This window comes from Hippopotamus amphibius, chromosome 2 (genome assembly GCF_030028045.1).
Source record: "Hippopotamus amphibius kiboko isolate mHipAmp2 chromosome 2, mHipAmp2.hap2, whole genome shotgun sequence".
NCBI classification, from domain to species: Eukaryota; Metazoa; Chordata; class Mammalia; order Artiodactyla; family Hippopotamidae; genus Hippopotamus; species Hippopotamus amphibius.
The window spans coordinates 229,480,763-229,498,030 of record NC_080187.1 but is presented as its reverse complement, the minus strand read 5'-3'; the positions used below and the strand labels follow the sequence as shown (position 1 = coordinate 229,498,030).

The 17,268-nt window shown below is 43.1% G+C and overlaps 1 protein-coding gene across 3 annotated transcripts in view; it reads right to left on the bottom strand.

The window, feature by feature from the left end:
* Positions 1 to 17,268, bottom strand: part of GNG2 (G protein subunit gamma 2) — a 116,290-nt gene that overhangs the window by 49,483 nt on the left and 49,539 nt on the right. The window contains exon 1 of one of the 3 annotated variants that reach the window (XM_057723868.1): positions 11,192 to 11,510. The exons of the other annotated variants lie outside the window; for them this stretch is intronic. The gene's annotated coding sequence lies outside the window, so the exon portion shown is untranslated. Of the gene's footprint in view, positions 1 to 11,191; positions 11,511 to 17,268 lie in introns of those variants that run through there. 3 annotated transcript variants of the gene reach the window in all.

The following is a 17,268-nucleotide window of genomic DNA, read 5'->3' as shown; positions in this document are numbered from 1 at the left end:
ATATAAACTTGTTTTGTAATACCTGTGCAAAGGACATTGCGATTCAATCTTGAATAATAAAACACTGAAGTACAAAAAATAATGAGAATAATTTAGCTCTAGCTGGTAACTGCAAAGCACTTGAGGGGTTGCTCAGTACACAAGTGTACGACTGGTCCAAGTCATACACTTAAAGGTAAACGAAACAGTCCAAGTGACAGTGAGAAAGGCAAGGAACTTAATTATGTATGTGACAAAAGCTGACGACAGAAGCAGAAAAGAAAGATGCCAACAGTCTTCTCCAGCTTTGGACGTGAATGGACATTTGATCCTTGGCCACTTACGTGATCAGGACAAAGTGAACCAGTGGAACAGCGATTTGAGCCAATGACGCGAAGAATCAGACCCCCCTGACTTCGGAGGCCTGGTGCTGTTCACTGTTATTCATCCAATGGCAGCTGGGTTGTAACTGAACTAGAGACCCTGACTTACAGAAGGAAGTCTGAATTTAAAGAGTCTCACTGCTATCAAATTGGGAAAAGGGATCAGAAGAAAGGAGAGTGGGGGTTACAGCTCAACGTGACCTCAGCTCCAGATGAGCAATGGGCATGTGATCTGATCCCAGACAAAATTATTTCCCGTGCTGCTGGACTGACTATTCATCAGATAGAACTGTCTGACCAAATGGACCCACTAATGGTCAGGGAGGACAAAAAATGAGAAGGCCAGCACAGCCCAGGAAGGAGGTAAGACTCTTCCCTCCATCAACAGCCCAAGAGCAGGAATCAGTTGAAGTGCGTTTGGCAACTTGCCGCGATTCAGACAGCGTGTGTCTGCCTGCACTGGCCGCGTCCCTCTGATTGGAGAAGCGCTTACGAAAGGTGCCCACACATTTGGTTACTGACCAGGCCATGAGTGCAATGAATGAGCCTGAAAATAGAGAAATATAGACATCTGGCACCTATATCCAAGTGTTTCCTCAGACGGATTACTGTCTTTTGGTGATATTAATACCTAGACTATTATACATGTTAGTCTGCTTTTTTATTGACTTAAACAAATAATAGTTGGTGAAGGATAACAAAAGTAATCGTTCAAAAAATTAGAAATCTTCGGCAGGGAGCAGCAGGGGGGCCACCAAGCCCCTGTGTTGGAACATGAAACGTTGGCTTATATTTCTGCCCACTGCACTCAAATTAATCAAAAGCTCATTCTAGAGTCAGATTTAAACCCTCTGTTGTTTTGCTAACATAGGCATTTACTCTTGCCTATAATTTCTGTGACTTGTCTGGAAGGGAAGAGATGAAATATTTTTAAAAGTTAAAATCTAAAATCCACTCTTTTGCTTTGCTCTTTATGACTTTTCTCTACATAAACTTCTATGTGCCTTGGTGAAGCAGGGTGTTAGAATTGAACATAATGTCAAACTGAGGGTTTCCAGTGCCAGGAGCGAATCTGAGAGCTCACTGAATACTAACAGATCATTTTTTAAAAACTGGACATTTTCGTTCCCTAGATCTCTGTTCTTTTCAAATCCTTATTGAACTTTGAAAACAAAAACAAAACTGGTCACCTCCTTGGAGCCTTTCCCTTTCTGGCTCTACTTTGTCCTCACCTCTCCAAGTATATTCAAGGCTTCAATGTCAAGTCTTGTAGAAGAGAATATAAGCAGCAGACCCCCAAGAAGGCAGGTCCTCTGATTTTCAGAGGAGCGGACCGCGAGCATTTCCTGGCTTCGGCACTTGGTCTGCAGTGGCCATGCCATCAGCTGGGAGGAAGTAACAGGGAGACACAGAATCCACCCAGTTCTACAGTCACCCTACCGCCTTTCGGTTGGATCTTCTGCCCTGTACGAACTGGTCAAGTTTCTTAAATACTCAGCCTCCGTTTTGTCAACTGTAAAATGGGAATATTAAAGCATCTAGTTCTTAAGGTTGCTGGGAGGTTAAAATAGGAAGAGTCATGTGTGCACCGCGCTGGAATGGTGCCCCATACACAGTACAGGCTTAGAAACCGCTGGCTGTTATTAGAATGAGGAACATCAGGGAGGGGACGCAGGCTGCACCGTCACAAGCAGACAAGAGGATTACTTATTTTGAAATTTAAGTGGGACCAGGGTTGACCTTCCACTATTTACACTTTGGGCAGATTCTTGTTTTGAGAAAGACTAGACTCAGAACTCCACAATCTGTGTCTTGGGGGTAGCCTAACAATTGAAGATAAATGTCCTCTGCAGACTTTTTCCTTTATAGCAACTTGTGTCATCCGGGGCTGTTTTGACCTCAGGTTCCCTGTGCTGAACCACAGAGCAGAACTTTGTTCTGACACTTACTCATCGCTTTCTTCTTCTCTCTCTCCCCTGATTTGTGATACTTTCAAATACTGAAGTCCCTCACCGAGGTAACTCTGTAGGCCTGATCTTCCTACATGTCTTATATTTCAAAATTACCTCCCCCTACACCATTCTTCTTCATCTACTGACTAATATATTAGTCAATACATTGGTGAAATGTCTTACGAAGCCTGACGGTGTGCCGCTAATCTCGACTAAAATTGTTCACAGTGATGACCGATACTTAAACAGCACTTCATCATTTACTAGACATCTTCCATGTACATTATGTCATTTTGACTTCATAGCTGTTCTCTGATGGCTAAGGGGATGCTATCATCTCTATTTTCAATTGGGAAACTGGGGCTCGAATGATTGAATTGATTTGCTCTATTACACAAGACTAAGTGACCCTCCGTTAGGAGCTCACGGCTTCTGATTTGGTCTGTGAAGCATATCAGAACAGAAAGCTAGTTGTTTAAAGTAATTCAACCTTTAAAACTAAGATGTGAAGGACCAACAGCGTAAACCAAGAGACATATGCTTTTTAAAAAGAGAGACCTGAGAATGCAAATGAATTTATAATTATAGAATGAAGGTGGGGGCGGAGGATTTAATTATCTTTGAGCAGAGAATATTTCTGAATTTTGCTGCCCAGTGTCTCAGGGTATCTGCTGAGGCTGAGAGAGGAGAAGAAATCTGTGCCCCTAGGGAAACTGGGCCTTTCTTTCCACAAGCAAGGGTTACATTCCATTTTTATCTGAAATTCATATCCATTTTGCATTCTATTCCATGTTTAATGCAAAGTTTTTAAAAATAAGAAAGAGTGAACTTTTACCATATTAATCCTGGTACATGGTTGCATTCTCTGTTTATGAAGGTGCTATGAAATTCATTTAGTGTCCCACATACAAATGTCTTTTCACTTAAATCTAAATCATATATCCATAATATATAAATATATATTTAAAATATTTACATATTTTATACATTATACAATTTATATAAAATATAAAATATGTTTATATATTTAAAATATATATACAAACACTAATCGTTAGAGAAATGCAAATCAAAACCACAATGAGGTATCTCTCACACTGATCAGAATGGCCATCATCAAAAAATCTACAAACAATAAACGATGGAGAGGGTGTGGAGAAAAGGGAACGCTCTTGCACTTTCGGTGGGAATGTAAATTGATACAGCCACTATGGAGAACAGTATGGAGGTTCCTTGAAAAACTAAAAATAGAACTACCATATGACCCAGCAATCCCACTCCTGGGCATATACCCAGAGAACACCATCATTCAAAAAGACACATGCACCACAGTGTTCATAGCAGCACTATTTACAATAGCCAGGACATGGAAGCAGCCTAAATGCCCATCAACAGAGGAATGGATAAAGAAGATGTGGCGCATATATACAATGGAATATTACTCAGCCATAAAAAGGAATGAAATTGAATTATTTGCAGTGAGGTGGATGGACCTAGAGTCTGTCATACAGAGTGAAGTAAGCCAGAAAGAGAAAAACAAATACCCTATGCTAATGCATATATATGGAATATAGAAAAATAGTACTGATGAAAAGAGTGGCAGGGGAAGAATAAAGACACAGATGTAGAGAACAGGCTAGATGACACAGTGGGGAAGGGGAAGCTGGGACGAAGTGAGAGAGTAGCATGGACATGTGTGCACCACCAAAGGTAAAATAGAAAGCTAGTGGGAGGCTGCTGCGCACACAGGGAGATAAGCTTGGTCCCTTGTGACAACCAAGGCGGGGGGTTACGGAGGCTGGGAGGGAGGCTCAAGAGGGAGGGGATGTGGGATATGTGTATACATACAGCTGATTCACCTTGCTGTACAGCAGAAACTAGTACAATATTGTAAATCAATAACACTCAAATAAAGATAGATAAAAATAAATCTAAATCATATATACATAATAGATGTATATTTAAATATGTACATATTTTATATATTATAATATTTGTATAAAAGTACAAAGTATATATTTTAAATATATATACAAGATATGTATATTTACCAATTCAGAAAGGAAAAATGAAAATGGGTATACAGGTGTATTGTATACGTATGGGGAAAAGTGAAACGAACCATTTGATTTCACAGCTTCAAAAAAAAGTGTGAATCACTGATCAGACCCTCTCTCTTTACCTCCACAGTTCAGATTCAAGGTCTGGACAGCGTGACGATCCCCATGTAATCCTAACCTAAGACCCAAGACCAAGAGGGAACTCTCTCGGAACAGCTCCGCCTTGCTGGGGCACCACCCCGACGGTTGCAACAGGAAACACCACGGGCTGGCTTACCAGAGTACCGCTTTGCAGGCCTGCAACAGAAGGAAACCTTGGGGTCCAACCATTTTCTACTTAATGCCTATTCTTTTCTCTGCTGCGTTGTTATTTTTAAGTAAGGCCATTTTGTGAAAAATAAAACCACCCTGTACATGGCAAACCGTAAAGAAAGTTATTTGGCAGGAAGGACTGCCCTGCTCAGGAAAACGCGCGGGTCTGTTTAAAGGCAGAGCTCGGGGGCTGCTCAGGGTGACCGCGGAGGGCATCTGCAGGGCCGCAGGCACCCTTGCCCTCCTCCTCCCCCTCCTCCCCCACAGGCTTGGATGGAAATTAGCAGTTGCAGCCTGTGACTGGGCTCCTTTGAGCCGTCCCACCCGCGGCTGCTCAGGAAAGCACAGACCAGCAAACAGAATGAAAGGGGCCTTTATAAACAGGAGTCAGTTATTTCTTAAGCAGACTCCCACATAAAGACTTTTTTGTTTCTTACTCTTTAGGAAAAACTGAGCTCCTTCTGAAGAGTCTTTGGAGAGGGAGGAGAAACCGAAGACGGGAAGGAGACTCAATGGAGATGCTACAGGACTGGGGAAGCAGCAGGGACTTTTCTGAGTAAAGGGTCCCGGGTTTGGTGGCTGATTGGGAGTGGGGTCCTGGTGTGTGGCCAGGGCTGAGAGGTGCTGGCTGTCACAACCACTTGGGATCTTCTCCCCATAAAGGGATCGATCTACTCAAGGGACATGTAGGAGGAATCCTAGTGCCCTGGTCTCCAGAAAAATGTCAGGGAACTATGCTTTCTCTAAGTAGACTTAATTTCTTGTCTCTTTTTTCTCCTTTTCTTTTTATTTAAAGAGCTATATATTTTTTTCTTGCCGTGCCACACGGCATGTGCTATCTTACTTCCCGGCCAGAATGGAACCTGTGCCCCTGCAGTGGAAGCGTGGAGTCTTAACCACTGGACTGCCCCAGAAGTCCCTAAAAAGCTACATTTTATATTTTACAAGATTCACCGTTTTCTTCTCGTCATACTATCCTAGCTTATCTCTAAAGAAGCATAATGTTCTAAACTATTTCAGTTATCCCCCAATCTAAGGAGTATGTAGGAAAAGGCTAGAGTTTTATAATTTGACTTATTTGGCTGTCATATGATTACACACATATGCACACGGGGAAAAAAAGAAGATATATAACAAAGTTTCAACTTATTCTTTATTAAGTAAATATTTAATAAAAATTCAGGTACCAACTGAATCCAGGTAGTACCATTTATGGAGAAACTGCTAAGGAAACTAGAACAAAGGAAAAGTGATAGGGTTTTAGAGATTTGGATGCATGAGGGGATGCAGAGAGATGATGTTGCTTATTACAATTCTGCATCCGCATCATTAAAGTAGACGCTCTGCAGTAGACAGACGTCAACTGAAGTTCATGCTGATAATTTTTTAATGAATTTTTTCATGATTTGAAAACTCCTTCCCAAGTTTAATTTATGAGATATCATCACGTTGCTCACAAAGAACAAAAACTCTTTGCCCCGAGAGAATCCGCATCGCAGCGCCTTTGGTCATGGCATCTGTCCCTGCTGCTTTGTGGTCCTGGCTGCAGGGGTGACAGCACTATGATGTAAGCACGAGGTCAACGTCCTCTACACACCGCATACCCAGAGACGTAATCACCTGCCTGTGTCCTCAGGAAGAAGACAGTCCCTGTGAGCATCCAATAGAGCAGTCTATGAATATAGCCCCTCATCCAGCAGTAAGGAGCTGCCCCTTTAAACCACGCTGAAACAAAGGGGAGTGTGATAGGAACTGTGGAAGCGTACATCTCGGTTCCCACACACTCTTCTGTTCATATGTTTGCTCCAGTGTCTCGAGCGTTCTGCCTCTATTGGAGTCCCACCCTTTAAGGAGGTAGCTTCCTTTCAGAGGATATTAATAATAGTAACACTTAAGTACTTACTATGAGGCAGGCAGTGTTCTAAGTTCTTTAATTCACTGAATTCTCACAACACTGTGAGGTGGGTGCTAATAGTATCCTCCATTTCACATTTTTGGAAGTGAATGCACAGAGAAGTTAAGAAGCTTACTCAAGGTCACACAGCCAGTCGGTGACAGAGCTGGGATCTGAACCCTTACAATCTGGTTTCAGAGTCTGTACTTTTTATCACTATACTATACAATCTTTCAGGACTTTGGATTTAAAAGGACCTCAGAAATTATCTCATTATAATTCTCTCATTTTATAGAAGAAAGAATGAGATTCAGTGAGGTTAGGGGACTCATCTTGGGACATAGAGCAAGTTCTCGGCCAAGTCCAGAGCAGAACCAACATCACTCTAATCCTAATGAAATGTGTAAATACTTTTCTCTTCTCTCCGCACCCCACTTCCCGACCCTTAGACGAATTCAGGTCTTCCTAAGGAGCCCAGTACCCTTTCCAATTTCCATACTGCCTTCCATGTTTCCACGACCTCAACGATTGCAATTTATCAGACCTCTGTAAGTTCATTATATCTTGGTTAAGAAAGATCAATATTGGCAGTAACACAGGAAAAATTCGTGATGGAGGCATTCTTACTACCTTCCATTGTCTAAAAAGGATGAAAAGGAAGGAGAGACTGAGAACTACCCAAGGGAGACTATTTTAAGAGCTCAAAGTCCCTAATGCTCACCTGGACCCTTCCATTTGTAAGTTCTATCCAAAGTAAGTCTTCCTATTGTACTCACAGCATCCTGTTCCTATCCTTCCAAGTACTTCTGTATCACAGTTTGTGTGTGTGTATATACACATATTTATATATTTGTTGTGTGTTTACTTCCTGTCTCCCCAGCTAGACTGTAAGCTCCATGAGGACAGGGGCCATATCTGTTTCATTTGCCTATAAATGTCTAGAACCTGGTATATAATAGGTGCTCAATTAATATTTGTTACATGAACTCACATCAGAAACTCAGCAACACAGTGTTAAAAGATTACCTTCGGCTGTTGCATGTTTTGCCTAATGGACGTATATTCTTCAGCGCCCGTGACCTTTTTGCAGTCAGTGGACAATGTCATTACCAGGGCAGGACATGTTTTAACAGCCAGAGTCTCGAGCAGCAGAAGCCTACTTGGCTTACATACCTACCTTTCATTTAGGGTCCAGAAACCCACCGAGTGGGGCTGGCTATACTGTTAAACCTCAAGCGTCAAACTAACTAGAAGGAAAAACCAGTCTAAAGCATCTAAATTATGGGACAGAGGGGAAGCAACGCACAGGATTCAACCAACCACGGATCTGGTGCTAGTGTGTTATTCACTGTCAGAAACCATCCGCGTATACGTGGACCCATGCTGTCTGAGCTCACATTGTTCAAGGGTCAACTGTATGACTTTTAAGTTTCAGGGTAGCTTAAAGTATGTGCGCAGCGCTTTCTGCTAGATACTTCTCTGAAGACCTGCTTGAAAGACCAGATAGAATGATTTGTGTTTGGTACGTTCACTCTTTTTATGTCACGAGCTATTTCAAAAGACCTTAAGGATCTTCAAAAACAAATTATTCTTTTCATACTTTAAACATGACTCGTACAAGCTTGTTTACACTTTACTGCATTATAATCGCTTGCGCTGTTACCCAAAAAGCCTTGCTGAGAAACATTAAATGTTAATCTAGTCACTACCTGAAACAAAACAAACTGTGAACTAATAAAATTTCAATTAACAAAGCTTTTACTCTAGCTGAATTATAAAAAGTTTTCTAACTTCTATTTCCTTCATGATGATACATAAAAATTTCTCTAAAAAAGAACACCTTGTCTTTTAACCCTTTCACATTGAAGAAAACAGATTCATATCAGTAGCATTAATTTTGTGCCTAAGCAACCAGTCTGTTTCAGTGTCTGTTCTATAGCTGGATCCAAGTACAAGCTGTCTTATTTTTGTGCTACCTATATTAGTGCATTTATTTACTTACTTATTTTGAAAAGCATAAATTATTGGAAAGGGAGCCTATAAAACACAAGGTAAAGCGCTCTCTCATGGTGACCCTGCCGAAGATGAATAGTTACTCTTTTATTTTTAGAAAATACCTTTGCTTTGCTGTACAGCATAAATGAACACAACATTGTAAATCAATTATACGTCAATAAAAATTAATTTAAAATTTAAAAAAAAGAAAATACCTTTGAATAAGTTGGGATGGATAGATATTTTAAAACTTGAGATTCAACCCTTAGCCTCATCTCATCCAGGTGAAACCGAAAAATCTGCTCTCTTTTTTAAATGAAGATAAAAGTCAACTCTACATGTTTAAAAGTGCTCTCTGCCGGGACTTATGTCTACCTAGGAACCATAAGCAGTAGAACTGGCCAAAAACTGCTCTGTGCGGTGCAGAGAAGGGCAGCGCTCGACCGACCTGCATGGCTACACGTCGACGACGCGGCCAAATCTTATCAGGTCACAACCGTGGCAGCTGCCTTTGACACTGTCAGATAAAAATGCTTCTATCTCACTGTATCTCACCATATCCCACCATATCCACTGCTTTCCTCCATCACGTCTGGCTCATGACCCTGTAGCTTCAGCCTTCTTCCCTTTTCTAGAGAGAAAGGTGGGGCTTGTTTGTTAGCTTTTAATATAATATAGTGTGTCTGATAATAAATGATCAAAGATTCAGATTTCCTTTTGTGATTGAAATAAACATGGCTAAATAGCTCCCTGGTATCGTGTTTATTTTTGTTTTAAAGCCTGATTTTTACTTTCAGGGAATAAGAAAACACCCTTGATTAGTCCTGGGTACCTTTAATTAGAGGACATTCAGTATGTGCAGGATTTACATTATTTGCAGTATGTTAAGTAATTAAAAAGACATGGTTCTAATAAACTCAGCACTCAGTTAAGTTTCTGATTCTAACCCTGTAGAAGATGCTGAATCTTGCAGGAGGATTCCAGAGGAGACTGCAGTACGAAGGAAACCAATCACGTCATTGCCATCTGACAAATGGGATGCAATTTCTTGTGATTTCCTCCTGGGGCTTAGCAAGTACACCTATGGCAAAACCAGTCCTTCTCCATCACTCTTTCTGGCAGTGGCTGGGTTTGGCTGGGAAGTATTGTTACTGCTGGTATTTTGACTCCAGAGCATTTGAGGACTGCCTTCACTTTTTTTTTATTTTTCTTTTTGGCCAAGCCTTGCGGCATGCAGGATCTTCGTTCCCCTTCCAGGGATCGAACCTGTGCCCCAGTGCAGTGGAAGCACGGAGTCTTAACCACTGGACCGCCAGGAAAGTCCCAGGACTGTTTTCACTTTGCGTGGAAGAAATTTCAGAAAGGCGATACCATTTTGAAAGGGACAGGGATCCGCTGAAGTTCCACTCACGTGCCTACGGGCTCCCAGAGGTTTAGGGAAAGTCCATTAGGCCAAGTCTTCCCTAGCCACTCCCTCCTCCTTTCTAGCCACCACCTGTTTTTTGATGTTTAGAAAATACCTTTGTTTAAGTTGGGGTGGATAGATATTTTAAGAATCGGCCTTACTTTCGGCAGACTCTGCCCACCTGGTATCCAAGCAGCCCTGGACAAAGGCAGCCGTGTATATAAAATCAGATCTCCAGCAATGGGTAAGCTCTGAAATAGATTTTGCTTCCTAAGCCTTATGGCCAGGGAACTGAGGAATACCTGAACACCCAGGTAATGTTCTCTGCATCCTGCCCATTTAGCTGGGCCTTCTGCCAGGCCTCAACCCCCGACGGCCAGACCTTCCTTCCCAAATCTTAATAAATGCTCTTGGATAGGAGGTAGCTTCAGAGCCGGCAGGCGGCCCTGAAACCCTGACTCTATCCACTACCTGACATCCCCTGTCCATTGCACGGCACCCCTGGGAGAGCTACACCCACCAGAGTGTGGTCCGAGCCACTCTGCCCTGCCCCCACCACACCGTAGTCAGCTGGGTCTCCCTGGGCCCCACTCTTCTGCTCCTGGCTTCCCCCCATCTCACCGACCACGCTGAAGCTGCACCAGCTGCAAATTCTGTTCTCCCAGGAGAATGTGTTTAATTTGATTAATTTCCATTTCTTTTTTTTTTTTTTTCAGAATTATTTTGCTGGTAAAATTTTAGCACTTTAAGATGTTATAACATGGGTATCCTAGAGACTGAAATATGAAATAACAGCACAGAATAGGTCCTTGTGGGAAGCCAATGTGCAAATCTTCCCACCATGTTCTGCCAACGGTGCGCTATTCTCAACTATTCCCTACGTCTTCAGGGGGCAAATAATGGAGATGTTCCAGCACCCACGCAATTTCTGTGTTTTCTTCTGGCTAAAACAATAATAGATTTAAAACATGGCTTTCTATCTAAAATTAGCCCTTGGTTAGACACTCTCAGCTACCACTCAACACAAGGAACTTTCATACAGAAATAAAATGATTATGTAGATAGAATGATGCATGCTTTTGTTAATTGAATCTATCACGCTTTATTCATCGGGTGCCTACTCTGTGTAGGATGCTGTATAGTGTGGAACAAGGAAATAAACACACAGAGGTCCTGTTCTCCAGGAGTTTATCTTTGACATTGACTCTTACCTTCTCTTACAGTCCTACTGTATCCTCTGTATCTCCAATGCCTCCCTCTCTGAAAATGACAGTAGTTACAGGTTATTCGTACAATAAATATTGTTGTCACTTGTCGCCTACTGTCACACTCCCAGGAGAATGAAAAAGCCCAGAGGTGGTGTTCTGCAGTGTGTTCCTACCCGAGAAAAGAGTATAGTGTTTGCTCCCAAGGTCTAAGCACATGACCTTTAATTCACATATGTCGGCGAAAACGACTGTTCAAAGAATTAATTCAGAGCAATGCTACTTTTTCTTAAAAATAGCATTTTGTCACAAAACACTTTCGAAAAACATTAGTTTTCTTTTGTTCAGGAGAAGTTACTTTAAGGGCCTAACTTTCATAGAAGAAGGTTTTTTGTCTTTGGTTTCTTTTCCAATAGGAAGTCACTTTAATCTGCCTGGGGGGAGGTGTCGGCAGGGACTGGGGTTTGCTTGAAGGGTGGTGTGAGCCCCACTCCATGCTGACAAGTCTAGGACGGAAGAGAACAGGCAGCTGTTAATGTCTCGTATTGACCCATTTCCCCCTAATTTTCCATGTATCCCAAGTTTAACTTGTTTTCCTGCTGCCTCTCTAAATCCTCCCGTATCCTGAGAGCAGCTTAGGTGTCTCTTGTGAATTAATTCATGCTCTTTGTTCTTTGCATTTTATTTGAGGCAGTAACAGTTTACAAGGAACAAAACACATTATAAGTCAGTCATAATTATTACACTTAAATGCTTCCTTTTCCCTCATCATGGAACCGAGACGCGGGAAGATAAAACACAAATTTCTCAACCAAAATGTGCCATGCTTATCCATCAGCTAGTTGGATAAGGCCAGCTTGACAAGGCTCTTTTCCTTTAAGGATGATGCCCTTATTCTAAGAAAAGAACAAGGATGAAAGGAAGCATAAGGAACAGATCATTGAATCTATTAATATACTTAAGTTCTAAACGTGGCCAAAGTTTCTCCATCACTGAGGCACAACGCTGAGTACTTTGGGTTACATAGTTTTCTGACAAGGTAAAAGCAAAGCCAACTCATAAGTAGAAAGAATGCCCCTGAAGTTACACCCAAGGGGGAAATCACAAAGTGACAGGCTCTCGGGCCCTTCTTGGTGGCAGAGGGCAAGGCAGGAAGCCACGACAGGAGGCCATGTATTTCTTTTGTCCACTTCCCCGTCTTATTCAAAGAGCTCCCAATCATATTATCTTCGGGTTGCTTCCAAAGCTACGGATATGTGAGTGACTCACGTCAATATTAAAGGCCAATTCAAACCTGTGTTACGCTTTAAAAAAAACAAAAAACAAAAACCATGTTCAAATAAATTCTGATCAAGCTACCTAGCCAGTGGGAATCTGTCCGACACGTTTCATCTGCCAAGAGTAACATCTCTCTCTGTTACTGGACCCCCCAGATTACGGCTGCAAAGGAGCTCCCTTAAGCTCCTTCAATTAGACATTTCGGGACTTCCCTGGGAATCCAGTGGTTAAGACTCCAGGCTCCCAATGCAGGGGGCCAGGTTCAATCCCTGGTCGGGGAACTAGATCCTGCACGCATGCTGCAACTAAAGATCCCACATGCTGCAACTATGACCCAGCCCAGCCAAAATAAATAAATAATAAACAAATAATTTTTTTTAAATTAGGTATTTCATTTACAAAGGAATGAATGAATGAGTGCTATGCACCTGAAGTACGTTACTCACATGGCCTATTTAAAGCTTCAACGAGACAAAAACTGAGGACATCTCATTACTTTCGAATAGCGTTACATGGGGCTTAGCACCCAAGATGATTTACCAAACCTTCTGTCAAAACAGTTTCCATTTATTATATTTTCGTCTTCACTCTGGGCACCCTTAGCAGGAAGGATTCTTCAAGGAGATTCAGGGAGAGCGGCTTAAGCAGGAGTTACGGTTGTGTTTCTTCGAGTCTCCCAAAGCTGCCCAAGATGGCAGTCCTCTCCGATTTTACCTTGGTCTTATATCCATTTCTTGCTGCCCAGTGACCGCTATGCAATGATGCTGCCATGTCTGGCAGCCTCTAGCTGGAATAAACATGGAGACAGACACACAGAAGAGCAAAAATGGAACCACTACATCCTCAAGAAATAGAAGATGGTCCCAACTCAAGTACCTTCTGCAAAAGTATACAAAAAAGCCAAAAAGCAAGCAAACAAAAAATCTTGAACTTTATACTCAATACAGTGACTCCCAGTATTAAGCACACATCTGGAAATTCCTACCCAAACATGGCTCAAATAGACCTACTACATATGGCAAATTGGGTAAAAATTTGAAATCAGGCCAGAAGGAATTTTGTGAGTCCTTTATAAGACTCATTCATGAAAACTAAAAAAAATCATTTGGTTATTTGGAGACACAATACGGGCCTAGGGATGAGAATATGTTTGTCAGGAAACTAAAGGAATTATTGGCATTGGTCTTTATTGAGGAAACCACTGGGGAGATTCTGATCTGAAAATAATCTGGGGGAAGAGAGATGTCTGAGCAGTTAAGTCAAACAGTGGTCCATGAACATGACATTCTCAGCCAGACGGACTAACTGCCATCTAGAGAAGTCCCAGGTCAAGGTGCCTCTACTCTAGAGTTTTAAAGAAAGTAGGGGTGAAATTGTGGAGCTATTGGCCAAAGCACTGGTAAAAATCAGTAAATGTGGAAAAACTCCTTAAAACCAGGAAAATTATTATAATATCAAAAGTATGAATAAAGCCATCAAAGGGTTATGTATTAATTCTTGTTAAGCTATAGGGCAGACTCTCTGGAAATTTCTCATTTTAATTTCTGAATAAAAGAAATACATTCCATTCACTGTGGTGGTGAACAGTGGGAAGTACAGAAAACAAGTTACAGAGAGATACTGACCATATGACATTTATTCTTCATGGAATACCGACTTTTTCCTGGTTATAAAATAACATGTGTCACTTGAAAAAAAAATCTGGAAAATTCAGAGAGGTAATATGAAAAATATGAAAAGCAACCGTAATCCCACCAGGCAGAGAGAAATGTTCAATGATGTTCTTTTCATTATTTGTCATATATGTGAAATGAAACACATCAATGAAAAGAATGTTTCATATACATCTTGTGCAACATTTTGTTGCTATTGGATCAGTTTCAGGGAAATAAATGGAGGACCTTGGTCTCAGTATTCTGCTTAAAAATGTAACATAAAGGTTGTAAACGTCACTCCCACAGTAACTTAGAGTCCTGCATCAGTGTTAACAGCCATGGTGTTTATTTCTTTGTCTGGAGCACCCCTTTTCCATCTGTTGCCCGCCTCCCCCCCGACAACCTCTCCCGGCCTCTGTGGGTCCTGTGGACGATGACACGGGAGAAAGGCCACCAACCCTTCCCTTGTACAGACCCCGCCAAGAGTAACTGTGCTTTTTTAACTCTTCCCCATAAACCTTATTTTTTAAATGTGTTCATTTTCCCCCAACGTATTGTTTTTAAATTGCAGTATAGTTGATGTACAATGCTGTGTTAGTTTCTGTTGTACAGCAGAGTGATTCAGTTATGCATACACATATATCCTCTTTTTCTCAGATTCTTTCCCCTTGTAGGTGATTACAAAATATTGAGTACAGTTCCCTCTGCTATGCAGTAGGTCCTTGGTGGTTATCTGTTTACATATGGTAGTGTGCAAACCATACATGAATCCTAATTTATCCCTCCCCTCCCCCCATTCTGGTAACCATAAGTTTGTTTTCTATGTCTGTGGGTCTATTTCTGTTTTGTATATAAATTCATTTGTATCATTTTTTTAGATTCCACCTATAAGTGACATCATTTGATATCCTCAACTTATTTTTAAAAAGTGGAAACATACAGAAAAGTTGAAAGAATAAAACCATATACCATCCACCTGGACCTAACAACTGTCATTTCTGCTTTCTCCGTATCCCCACCCACCGTTCCAAATGTAGATAGCAGACATCAGGAGGCCCCGTGTCTGCACATCTCAGCAGTAGCATTCCTCCGAAAGCAAAACTATAAGATTACAGGTTAAGCTAACTCCCAGCAGAGTTAATGAACTTTAGCGGTTTTACCTAAATATTTATTTTAGCCTTTCCTAGGCAATCTTCCACCTCAAGGAAATGAAACAAAACAAAGCCAGGCAACTGAGACATGGACTGCAGCAGAATATCTGTAGTAAGCCTTTTGGAAAGAACTGCCCACATGGTGTTCTCCTGTGCGGTGACTTTGGCCTTATATTAAAATTACTGGCATATTAGAAGAAAGAATCTAGGCGGGTAACCCTTCAGGGAATAACTCTTCTCTAGAATGTCAGATTTGGTCAATCACACAATACTGCTCTGAGAATTTCACCCGCGGGGAACTTCTTCTGGTCTGAAGAAGTCCATCAGTAATGAAAGTGGACAGGACTCGAGCCGCAAGAGGGACTCTGCCCTGGCCACGGTTGCAGGTACCCCTGGACAGACCCTTGGCAGCTTTTGCTAACCTGGGCAGCTGTGGCAACAGCAGGACGTGACAGTCTCTCCTTCACCTAAGTGGGCTCAGGAGGTTTCGGTGAGGATGTAACACTCTCAGGTCACACTCCGTATTTAGTCCAACCCACTGGAATTAAGGGGTTGGGGGTAGGCGGTGAAGAGGTCAAGAGGTGTGGGGGTGGAGGGCAGAGAGGCTCACAGTTCTGCCCAAGGTACAGGGGAACTGAGCACGCTCCTCTTCCTCTCCTGGCCATTTCTACCATATTTCCCCCATCCTTTCCTCCCCCCTCTCCCAATAATAACAAAAGCTAACATTTACACACGGCTGAGAGGCAGTGTAGCAAAGCGGTTAACAGCCTGGACCCGAAGCAGTGGTGGCAGGATGTGAGCTCAGATGGTGGGTCTCCCAGGCCACATTCTTGGCCATTCAGCTGTGTGGCTTCCCAGGTCAGGACGCGGGGACACCAAGGTAATACTCGGGGACGATTCCATTCTCCAGGGCCGGGCGAGCGTTCCCTTCTCTGCCCCATCACAGAATTCGCTCATTCACCGTCTCCATCACAAACACACACGTGCACAGCTTTTAGAAAGCCTGACGTTAGAGGCAGGACACCACGAAGGCAGCGCACCAAGTCGCTTGCGTGCTTGCAAAAGCTGAAGCTGACCAGCTTGGGAAGCAGCACTGACAGGCCCCTGGCCCAGTTCCCGAGCCCCCGGCCACAGTCCCTGCTCAGCCCTCCACCGCGCCGCTGGACCAGCCCTGAGGCGAGGAGCTCTCCGCCGTGCGCCTCCCTGTTAAATAACCACTCAGAAATGGTCTGAGTGGCAGCGATGCATTTCAGAAGTTCAGAGACTAGAGGCCAAGGGGAAGGAAAGCAGGTCGCTCTGGAAGCCCTGCCAGCCAATTCCGCGCAGACAGGTGACCCATATTATGCCCGTCAAGTGCCACTTTAGAGGCACGCTGTACTGGGCTTTTGAAAACGTGGAACGTTCTGAGGTCACGCGGAGTTGCATTAAGGTGTGCTGAATGCACTAGGGCTTCTGCTCTGTAATCCAATTAATAGAATCGGAGACGGACTTTTGTTGGAATTCTCTCAGGCGGCTGAAAGGCAAAGTGGGGCATAGACCTCCGAGGCCACGAGGGGAGGGAGGTGGGCCCTGGCAAGGCTGCTCTGCCCCTGGGGTGAGTGCCAAGGATGCAGCAGGTCCCAACCCAACTGGGCTCTGCCCACGGAGCCCGGGTGGACTGTGAGAGGAAGGACGGACGGGGCTACGGGAGTTGCCGGGGCCTTCGTACCCAGCTGACATCTCTCCCTTCCAGCCCAATGTCCATCACTTCCCCTTCCCCTCTGTATCTGCCCCTCTGAACATTTCCAGACATGTAGGCCCTGTGTGACCTGGCCCCAGGCCCCTTCTCCAGCCTCATCTCTCGCTATGCCCTCCGCTGGCCACCCTGGCCTTTTACAGTTTCTCAAAACAGCCCAACACCTTCCCACCTCAAGGCCTTTGCAAACGTGCTCTTTGTACTCTGTTTGCTGCCTCGCAGAGTCTGCCCTACTGATCTCGACTCATCCTGTAGGTGTCCGTG